The sequence below is a fragment of the Kogia breviceps genome, chromosome 5 (genome assembly GCF_026419965.1).
Source record: "Kogia breviceps isolate mKogBre1 chromosome 5, mKogBre1 haplotype 1, whole genome shotgun sequence".
Taxonomy (NCBI): Eukaryota; Metazoa; Chordata; class Mammalia; order Artiodactyla; family Physeteridae; genus Kogia; species Kogia breviceps.
The window spans coordinates 76420282-76431010 of NC_081314.1; positions in this window are offsets into that span (position 1 = coordinate 76420282).

Sequence of the window (10729 nt, forward strand, 5' to 3'; positions counted from 1 at the left end):
TTGTCCCTGGCCTCAATCACCCTTGGAGTTGCAATTCTCAGGGACACTCTAAAGATTTCCTAATTAGACTTTTACTGTGCTTGGAGACATGAGTATGTAGGCTGCTGAGCAGAGTGTGCCCATGATCTTGAAGATCAAAGTAAGACATGGCTTACTTCTGAATCTTGACCTTGGTTTTGAAGGGCTGAATAATAATAATGATAATAAAAAAGATGGAATGAAGACATTTTGAAACACTACAGTGACCTAGCTACACTCCACCTGGGAAAGGCGAACAGGCATGAGTTACTTTAATTCTCTTCAGCTCATCTGTTAAAAGGCTGACTGAACATTCAGGACAAGCCTTAGAATAAACCGGCATGCACAGACTGTAATGGCCAGTCCTTTGTGTAGATCCTGTGGAATAAAAAAAGCCATAATGAAAACATCTGATACAGGCCTGGCCTGTAACTGTCCATAGTTCACCTAGGAGATGTCTGACCTATGAGTTTGCCCAATTATGTGAAGAGTCCCCATTTTGGAAGTCTTGCCTTTAATGTACTTTCGCTTTTCTCCTAAATTCACAGTCACCATGAGGACTACCATCATATTAAAATCTATTTAAATCACCCAGGAATGTTTATAGAAGACTTTTAGTGCCCTCATTAAATTTCACAAATAATAATAACTCATATAGTTATAGCATACTAGAGTATTTTTATGTCCATTATGTCTTTTGATCTTCACTAGCCCTCTGAGATGGGTAGATATTATGACCATTTTATAGATGAGGAGATTAAGGCACGGCGAGTAGGAACTGGCTTAGAATTGTAGCACCAGAGATATTAGTGATCAGCTGGTCAATGACTTTCTTTTTCAGATGGAAAAACCAGCTGGAGGGAAGAGACTTGCCGAGTCTCTTAGTAATTGGAGCAGAGATAACTTGCCAAGGGTGTTTTCTCACAATTATTTTAAGGAAAGTACCTGAAATCCAAGACATTGTCCATTTGATCTGGGACTTAAATTTTTTTTTTTTTTTTTTTTTTTTTTTTTTTTTTTTTTTTGCGGTATGTGGGCCTCTCACTGTGTGGCCTCTCCCGTTGCGGAGCACAGGCTCCGGACGCGCAGGCCTAGCGGCCATGGCTCACGGGCCCAGTCGCTCCGCAGCATGTGGGATCTTCCCGGACCCGGGCACGAACCCGTGTCTCCTGCATCGGCAGGCGGATTCTCAACCACTGCGCCACCAGGGAAGCCCTGGGACTTAAATTTGAATGTGTTTGGGGAAAGGGGGGTGGCTGCCCTCCAGCCTTGGGATCAGAGCCTGGACCAGAGCCTTTAACATGTGGCCCAGTGGTTGTTTTGAGCCCGTAATTACCAATTTAAAGCAACGTAACAGACACAGAACTTAAGAGACGGGTTTTAACTATGCAGAGTGGGGCATTCAGTCCCAGAAGAAGGAAAGAGATGGGGGAGGAATCCTGGCAGCCTCAGCCATCATAGAGCATTCTGGAAGGGCTCCTGGTCCTCACTCCCCTCCCTCACACTCCCCCACCTCCCTCAGCAACCTGTACCCCTGTCTGCCAGGAGCTCCGAGGCTTTGGGGTGGGGGAGGTGCTTGGCTGGGCACATTCCCACTGCCTCACCCCATTGACCTCGTAGCACCACCCTCCCTCTTCAGAGCCAGACAGGCTCCCTCATCACGCAGGACACGGTGCCGGGCACTGAAGAGTAGGAGACTCACTCTAGGCTCCTGCCCTCAAGGACCTTGTGGCTTTGGTGGGGGGAGAGAAAGGCAGAGGCACACAGAAGCAGCCACGGTTCCCCGTAGCAAGTTCCCCCACTGAGTTCTCCATAAAACGCGTGGGAATGTGGGACAAGTGGGGCTGGAGGAAGCGGACAATGTTGATAAGCCCAGAGGGAGGAGTGGGACTGTGACCGGAGACAGGGCATTTTAGGCTGTAGGAACGTCAAGGGGGGACAGGAAGGGTATCATGGTTCATCAGAGAAATGCCTTGGGGTTCAGTGTGTGTGTGCACACGTGTGTGTGAAGATGGATTGGTGGATAGGGGTCAGATCATAAGGAGCCTGCACACACCTGACAATTCTGACCTTTCCATTGAAAACCGTGGGTTTGAAGGATCTGAAGGACGGGCAGCATGGTGCTGTGAGACGACCAGTGTAGGAGCGCTCACTCCTGATGGTGGGGAGGAGTGGGGGGAGTGGGGAGGGAGGGCCTGCAGGCAGGGAGAACAGGGAAGGGCTCTAGCAATAGTCCAGGCAGGAGATGGTAAAGACCTGGGTTGAGGGAGAGATGCTGGGTGTGAGGAAGGGGGACAGGTCCCAGGGACATTTCAAAATCATCAGGAGGACAAGAATAAGGGAGAGTGAGGTGTCCAAAATGCAGTGGTGTGCTGGAGCCGGCTGGCACTGGCTCGGGAGACGGACTGTGTACATCTTTTCCTAACTCTGCACTCAGGAACATCATGTTGGCAGCTTTAAAGCAGCCGTGGGAGTAGCATTAACACCACAGAAATTAAAAATAGTCTACAAATCAGGACCTTTTCTCCTCAGAGAGCCGGTTGTTAAACATTTACCAACACACCTTTGCTGAGCTTCTCCTGCTGTGGGTGGTGCAGAGGAAGGCATCAGAGGCAGTGGCCTCCGGAGATTTCAGAGGCATTTGAGATGAGCCTTGGGCAAGCGATAAGTTTGTGGTTGGTAGGGGGTAAGGGAAGACATTTTTAGTGAACGCTCAGTGTGAGCAAAGGCCTACCTTCCTCTGGGGTATCTCAGCACAGAGAATGGAACTTAAGAGACGCTTGGTGACCGTTTGTTGGCTACTGCTAGCAGAATCTTCAAGTAGATCTTTATGAATTGATAGATCAGATGCACCAATGAAATGTTCTTTAAATACTTACAGGTATGTGATGCACGTTTACCATGAACTAGTCTATTTGTGCCAGGAGTTCATCTTTACACAGAGCATTCCCTGAATCCAGCTATAGTGGTTAATGACTCAGAAATTTTCCTAGGTTATTTTTAGCAGGGGAGCGCCAGAGAGTGCTCCAAAGACTTTCTCAGGATCACAGCTAGTTAGTGACCTTCCCCAGGATCAACACTTTGGAGGTGGAAGTTGTAATAGTTACCTATAACTGCAAAGCACAGTTCCTCCCAACTTTTAAAAAACAGTTAAAAAACTGGCTTAAGGGCTTCCCTGGTGGCGCAGTGGTTGAGAATCCGCCTGCCGATGCAGGGGACACGGGTTCGTGCCCGGGTTCCCACATGCTGCGGAGCCACTGGGCCCGTGAGCCATGGCTGCTGGGCCTGCGCGTCCAGAGCCTGTGCTCCGCAACGGGAGAGGCCACAACAGTGAGAGGCCCGCGTACCACAAAAAAAAAAAAAAAAAAAAACTGGCTTAAAACAACAATAAACATTTACCATCTCAGAGTTTCTGTGAGTCAGGAATTCAAGAGTGACTTAGTTGGGTGGATTTGGCTTGAGGTCTGTGTTATCCAGGGTTTTCCAGAGAAAGAGAACCAATAGTTTTACATATATATATATATATATATATATATATATATATATATATATATATATATAATGTCTAAACTATTGTATATTATATAAAGTTTATATGTTATATATAAACTATGTAACTATAACTATATATAACCTATATATATTATGTATATATAATTTATTATGAGAAATTGGCTCACACAATGTGGATGTTACGAAGCCCCATTATCTGTTGTCTACAACTTGATGCCCAGGAAAACTGGTGTTGTAATTCAGTCTGAGTCTGAGGGCCTGAGAATCGGGGGAGCCAATGGTGTAAATCCAAGTCTGAGGGCAGGAGAATATGAGATGAGATGTCCCAGCTGAAACAGTGAAGCAGGAAGAAGAGGGATGAATTCCTCCTTCCTCCACCATTTGTCCTATTCAGGCCCTTCAGACTGTATGATGCCCATCCACACTGGGGAGGGCCATCAACTTTACTGTTTCTCATGCAGAAACACCCACACAGACACACCCAGAAATCATGTTTAATCTGGACACCCCATGGCCAGTCAAATTGACACAGGAAATTAACCATCATGGGGGTCTCTCGTGAAATTGCAGTAGAGACGTCGGCTGGGGCCGCCATCATCTGACGGGTTAGAGGATCAGCTTTCACGGGGGCTCGCTCACGTGTCTGGCATATTCGTGCTGGTGTGGGCAGGAGGCTGCAGGTCCTCACCGGGGGCCTCTGTAGGGCTGCTGGCATCCTCACAGCAGGGCAGCTGTTTCCTCCTGAGTGGGTAATCCATAGAGATCAAGGCAGAAGCTTCAAAGTCTTTTATGACTTAGCTTCAGAAGTCATCATCATCATTTCCACAATATCCTAGTGGTCACACGAGTGAGTTTTACTCAGTGTGGGAGGGGATAATACAAGAGTCAGGGATCACTGGGGACCAGCTTGGATGTTGATTACCACAGAACCCAATACAGAAAGTGAGTTAAAACCGGGAGACTCTTGAAGTCAGAGGACATGGTCTGCCATTTGGTAGGTAGGGATCCCGTTAAAGACTCAACTTCCTTTACCTCTAAAGTGGGACAATTGGTTCTGCCTGGTTTGCCATAATGAGTTGTGATGAGGACCAAACTGCAAAGAACAGTACAGATGTTAGTTCCAGTGATTATTTCTAAGCCACTTTCGTTGAGAAAAAAATGCAAGAGGGAGAATACTACATCCTTGCTTATTGATGGCTATTCAGCAAAGCAAAGGGATTCAGGCCTCCAGGGGAGGCAGCTGCAGTGAGGTGGATACAAGGATGGGCTCTAGAGTGAGGCTTCCTGGGCTCACAACTCAGCTCCGCCATTCACCAATGGTGTGACCCGGGGCCAGACACTCAATTTCTTTGTGCCACGGTCTCCGCACCTATTTCCGTGGAAATGATGACAGTACCTGCTTCACAGGGATATGGTGAAAATTAAATTAGCTAATTCAGGTGAAACATTAAGAACCTTGCCTCCTGACATTTAGTGACTGCTTGATATAAATCCTAGCTTTGGCTCCAGAGTGGCCACAAAGTCTGGAAACATAGATATTATTTTATCACGTGTTATAATGTGCTATCCATAAACCATTTATTATATATTGGCCTGTGCTGCCAGGCTTGGTGGCCAACCTCTATTATGCCCTGTGATCCTGATTGTCCAGGTAGTTTACTCTGTCCTTTAGTTGTGCCTGTAATCCAGTTGGCTGATCTGGTATAAGATCCTAATCTCTCATTAAGGAGGAAGGCCCTCATTATACTTATTAATGTTGACCCCACCTCCAAGCTTCCCCAGATGTGAGTGCTGCTAACACTGCTCTCCAGGGCGTTGCTCATCCCAATGGGCCTCTTTATTACATGAGCACACACAGGGCAGAGAAGATGCCCCGTGCTATTAAGTTGGTTTTGCAAACCTCAGTGGCCAACTACATAATGACATAAAGATACACCTCACCTCTAAGGGGGCAGGTTACCAGACATCACATGAAAAGGGTTCTGAACAACCTGTAAAATTGCCCTAGGAAAGGTATGTTCCAAAGCAGGAAGGTTTGGAGTTGCAGAGATGTATCTCATGTTAATAATATTAAATATACAAAACTCTGAGCCTAGAAACTGGTAGTTTTGATGGTGTTATAACTTATGTTATAAAACGACTCTTTGCAAATCATTTACCAGTTTCTGTAAATACCCAGCTCTCTGGTTTGTTTAAACATTTTTTATTTTCTTTTTTAAAGGATTTGAGGCACATCTTTCAGGAGAACATCTATCAGCTAGGTTTTCCCAAAACGTGTTCTTGGTACACTAATCCCATGGGGTGTTACTGGATGTTACATTTAAAAAGTTTCAGTGATCAAATGAGGTCAGGAAACACTGGATTAAACATAGTTAAACAAGCTTCCTTTTTACAGGACTTCTCAGAGCCTTTAATATACTAATATTCCTTATGAATCTCTATGAGGGTTATACAATCTAAAGTTTTTCCCACATTTATTTGATCATAAACCATTTTGGGAGGGGGGATATATTTCAGAAAAAGTATTCAGCAGAAAATAGATATAGGAAAACATAGACCTAATAATTGCAAACCTACCGGTTCATCTGTGTGCCACATCCACATTCGATTATTTCTGGTAACACCATATACCCCTCTCTTGAGAACTGCTCCCAGCTGCATTCATGTGGTCCCCAAGGGAGCTGGCATTTTCTTGACCACAAGCAACGCACCTCCTAGCCATAGGAGTGAGCACCAGACCTGGCTGGGCCACTCAGTCCCTTTTCTGAAATCTTTGGATTTGGGACCAATGATTCTTTCCCTGGTGACTGATCCTGTAAGACATAAAATGTGAAGAACTGTTAGTTGTTATGTTTTCTCGTATCCAGAGAAAGCTGTTCTGTGACGGTGATTAATAGTACTAACAGGCAGAGGGAAAAACATGGGAGACGGAGAGACCAGTTGTATTTGACTCCTTGGTTCTGGCTCTGGACTTCTCATTCCATTCCCACTTTTGTGCAGTTTGGATAATCTATGTCAGTACTACTCAAGTGTACTCAGGTATGTTTGTGGACCAGTGCTGTTTCCCAAACTGTGCATTAATTGTCTGTAGTGAGGTAAATTCAGAAAGTGAGTGTTTAGTAAATTAAGAGGCATTTTATTTTTCGAGTAATTCATATTGATGTAATTTACCAAAGTATTGATCTACAGTGGATAATAATAATAGTAAAACCTGGGCCTTGGGGCTTCCCTGGTAGCGCAGTGGTTAGGAACCTGCCTGCCAAGGCAGGGGATGCAGGTTCGAGCCCTGGTCCGGGAAGATTCCACATGCTGCGGAGCAAATAAGCCCGTGCACCACAGCTACTTAGCCCGCCTGCCACAACTACTGAAACCCGTGAGCCTAGAGACTGTGCTCCGCAACGAGAGAAGCCACCACAGTGAGAAGCCCGCGCACAGCAATGAAGAGAAGCCCCCACTTGCCACAACAAGAGAAAGCCCGCATGTAACAATGAAGACCCAATGCAGCAAAAAATAAATAAAGAAAATAAAGAAAAATACCCCTGGGCCTTCAGCACAGATAGTTTGAGAAACACTGGCCTATGAGATATTCTAGCAGGGCTGCTATATACGGTTGTGTAGGTAGTGCACTGCACAACTCTAGGAAGTGCAGATCATATAGGTGGCAACGTGAATGATTCCACCCTGCCTGAGTTGTACAGTGTACAACTGGCCCAACAGTTGACACAGTCCTTTAATCCCAGTATCGTTCCAACAAATTCCTTTTTGTTTTGCTTAAATTAGCCAGAGTCTTTTTGCTGTTGTTACTTTCAACCTAAGGAAATTTAAATAATACATCTCCTACTGTCCCAGTGGCCTGTTTCAATTGTCTGCTATATATAAGAGACCTGGTTCTGGAGTCTGACTTTCCCACAGTATGATTCATCCATTTTGCTGTCTTGTTAGTTCTCATGGAGGGAAAGCAGGTTAGTACATACTGCTTGGGAGGACACCAAACATTCTACTCCACCAAACCAGACAGTCTGTGGCTGGGCATGACGGCATTTAAAGGTTCCCTTTCCTTTCACATCTGAGCCCCAGTGTAACAAGCTCTCACAATTAGCTTCAGTGAAGGTAGGTCCGCTGGGCATTCTGAACACTTTGTTTGTGGGCTCATAATATGGGTGTCTTTCTAGAACAGTTTTATAATATCTAAAGCTTTAAAAATGCTCTTTCCCCTTCTGAGAATTATACTTCTAAGATCCTCTCTTAAGGATCCGAAAGATCATCAAAGATTTATCCCCAAAGATGGCCACTACGTTTTAATTGTAAAAATAGAAATTAGGAATAACCTAAATATCCAATATACAGTTGACCCTTGAACAACACAGGTTTGAACACATGGTCCAAACCTGTGGATTGGATTTTTCTTTCAATAAATATACAGTTGGATTTCCTTATTCGTGGGCTTTGCATCTGCAGATATGGAGGCCAGCTGTATTCATTGTGCTCCACCATTTTATAAGGTGGACTTTTATAAGGGACTCGAGCATCCCAGGATTTTGGTATATGAAGGGGCTCCTGAAACCAATCCCTCATGTTTACTGAGGGGGATTAAGTAGATAACTGAGTATCCAATTAAGTAGATAATAGAAAATGAGTAAAAGAATAATCTGAATCCATTAAAATTATGTTTACAGGGTTTCTAACAATATGGAAAATTATATAATGTTAGGTTAAAAATCAGAATACAATAGAATATATATGTAAGGGGAAAATGCTAAGAAAAAAGACTGAAGATATTTAGGCTAAAATGCTAATAGTGACTGTTTCTGAGGAGTGATATTTTATTTTATTTTTTTTTAAAATTTTATTTATATATTTATTTTTGGCTGCGTTGCGTCTCCATTGCTGCGCGCAGGCTTTCTCTAGTTGTGGCGAGCGGGGGCTACTCTTTGTTGTGGTGTGCGAGCTTCTCATTGTGGTGGCTTTTCTTGTTGCGGATCATGGCCTCTAGGCGCGTGGGCTTCAGTAGTTGTGGCTCGCAGGCTCTAGAGCGCAGACTCAGTAGATGTGGCGCACGGGCTTAGTTGCTCCGTGGCACGTGGGATATTCTTGGACCAGGGCTCAAACCCCTGTCCGCTGCATTGGCAGGCGGATTTCTAACCACTACGCCACCAGGGAAGTCCCAGGAGTGATATTTTAAATGATTCACATAAAACATATTTGTCTAAAATTTCTAAAATTTACGTTAAGACTACATATTACAGATTGTAAATCAACTATACTTCAATAAAATTGAAAAAAGAGTACATATTACTTTGATAGGGGAAATAAAGTTAATTTTTTTTTTATTCAAACAGAAAGTCACAAAAATTATAATCATCCTCAACAGTTCACTCAGTCCCATGTAATTAATTTTTTTTTCATCTTGATCTTTTGTTAGCACTTTTATGAGTTCATCAGTTTTCCATCAGAGTTCTGAAAATGCTTATTCATTCAGTTCAGCAGGATAGTCAGTTACCAGAAACCTGTACTTGTCAGAGTCTTTTCCACGAATTCCTTGAAGATGAAACCCTTTTATAGGAACATATTTGCAAAAGCATCAGAGTACACCCAGAACTGTCTGTAAATGACAAAAGACTTAAAAATGACCACGGTTAAAGATTTTATGAAAGTTCATAATAATGCAATTGACAAGGAAATTTAGTTATTTCTGAGATATACAATTTAAAGTAATAACTAGAATTATGACTTATAACATTATACCAGAACATATAAGATTTTTAGAAATTTCATGTAATGTCTGAAACATTTATATTAACATATTTCCATACAAATAACCCAAAGAAAATTTAGTATTAGTTGTTTTGTTTGTTTGTTTGTTTATACTGCAGGTTCTTATTAGTCATCAAGTTAAATATTTAAAAAGAAAAAATAAAGACAGGGCAGCTGTGTGTTTGAGGTTGGGCACCAAAACATAGCTGGTGAGGTCACTGCAGGCTTCAGGTCTCAGTCGAGCAGGTTGATTTTCTCAGCTCCTGGAGAATATCTGGACCAGAGGCCCTGATTCACTGACAAGCACACTCAGCTCAGCTCAGAGTGGGCACTCATGCATGTACTGAGAGCATATGTCCAGCGGTTTCTGTTTCCATGGTTAACATTTCCTGATCTTACCCTTGGTGCCAGGAGTGCCTCTGAAATACCCATGATAGCAAGGTATGGGCAAAGAGGCTTAAAAGAGACTGAGGCATAGATGAAGGATATGCATTCCCCCAGCCCAGCAGCTCCACTCCTGGATACACAGCCTGGACAAACCCATGCATATTCACGAAAACTCATTGTGCCATTGTTTGCAACAGTAAAAAATTGGAACACTGGTAAAAAAGTGGACACATTGCCTTCCATTAAAAGGAGAATGAATATATAAATCATAAATTTTCATACAATGAGATACTACTCAGCATCAAATTAAATTAATTAGCATTAACATAGATGAATCCCTGATCAAGAATATCAGCAAAAAACAGAGCAAGTAGCAGTTTGATTCCATCTATACTAATATCATATTTATTTGTTTATTATCATATTTCATATATTATTTATTATGTTATATAAAATATAATTTATTAATACTATATTAATTTATATTGTTTACATTTGTGATTCCATTAAGATTAAGTTAAAATATGTGAAAACAACATTATTTATGGATGTCCACTCGTAGCAAAAGTAAAGTCATGTGTGGGAATAGTAAACATAAATTCCAGAGAGTGGTTTCCCCTGGGAATAGAAAAAGAAAAAGAAATCAGCCTATGGAGGCTTCAAACGTATCTGTGAAGTTTTGTCTTTAAAAATATATATCTGAAACAAATATGGAGAAGGATGTTAGGATTTGACAAAGCCTGGTGATGTGCACAAATTATATCATTTTCTATACTCTTTCCTTTTGTAAGTATTTCATAATTAAAAAATATATAGTAACAAAAATAAAGTAGGGCACCAACCAGGATGTTCTGAGCATGAGACAGGTGGAGATGACCAGGGGAGAGATGGGCTGGCGTGCACTCGGGATGCAAGTCTGGATGTGGCAACACCAGGCCTGAGGGCCCTGGATGCTGCCCTGCATGGTGCAGTCTCGGCTCTGCTCACCAACACGTGCGGTGCCTCTTTCCCCTTCCTGTTTTCATGTCCAGTCTGGTGGCTCCTCTCTGATCTGCTG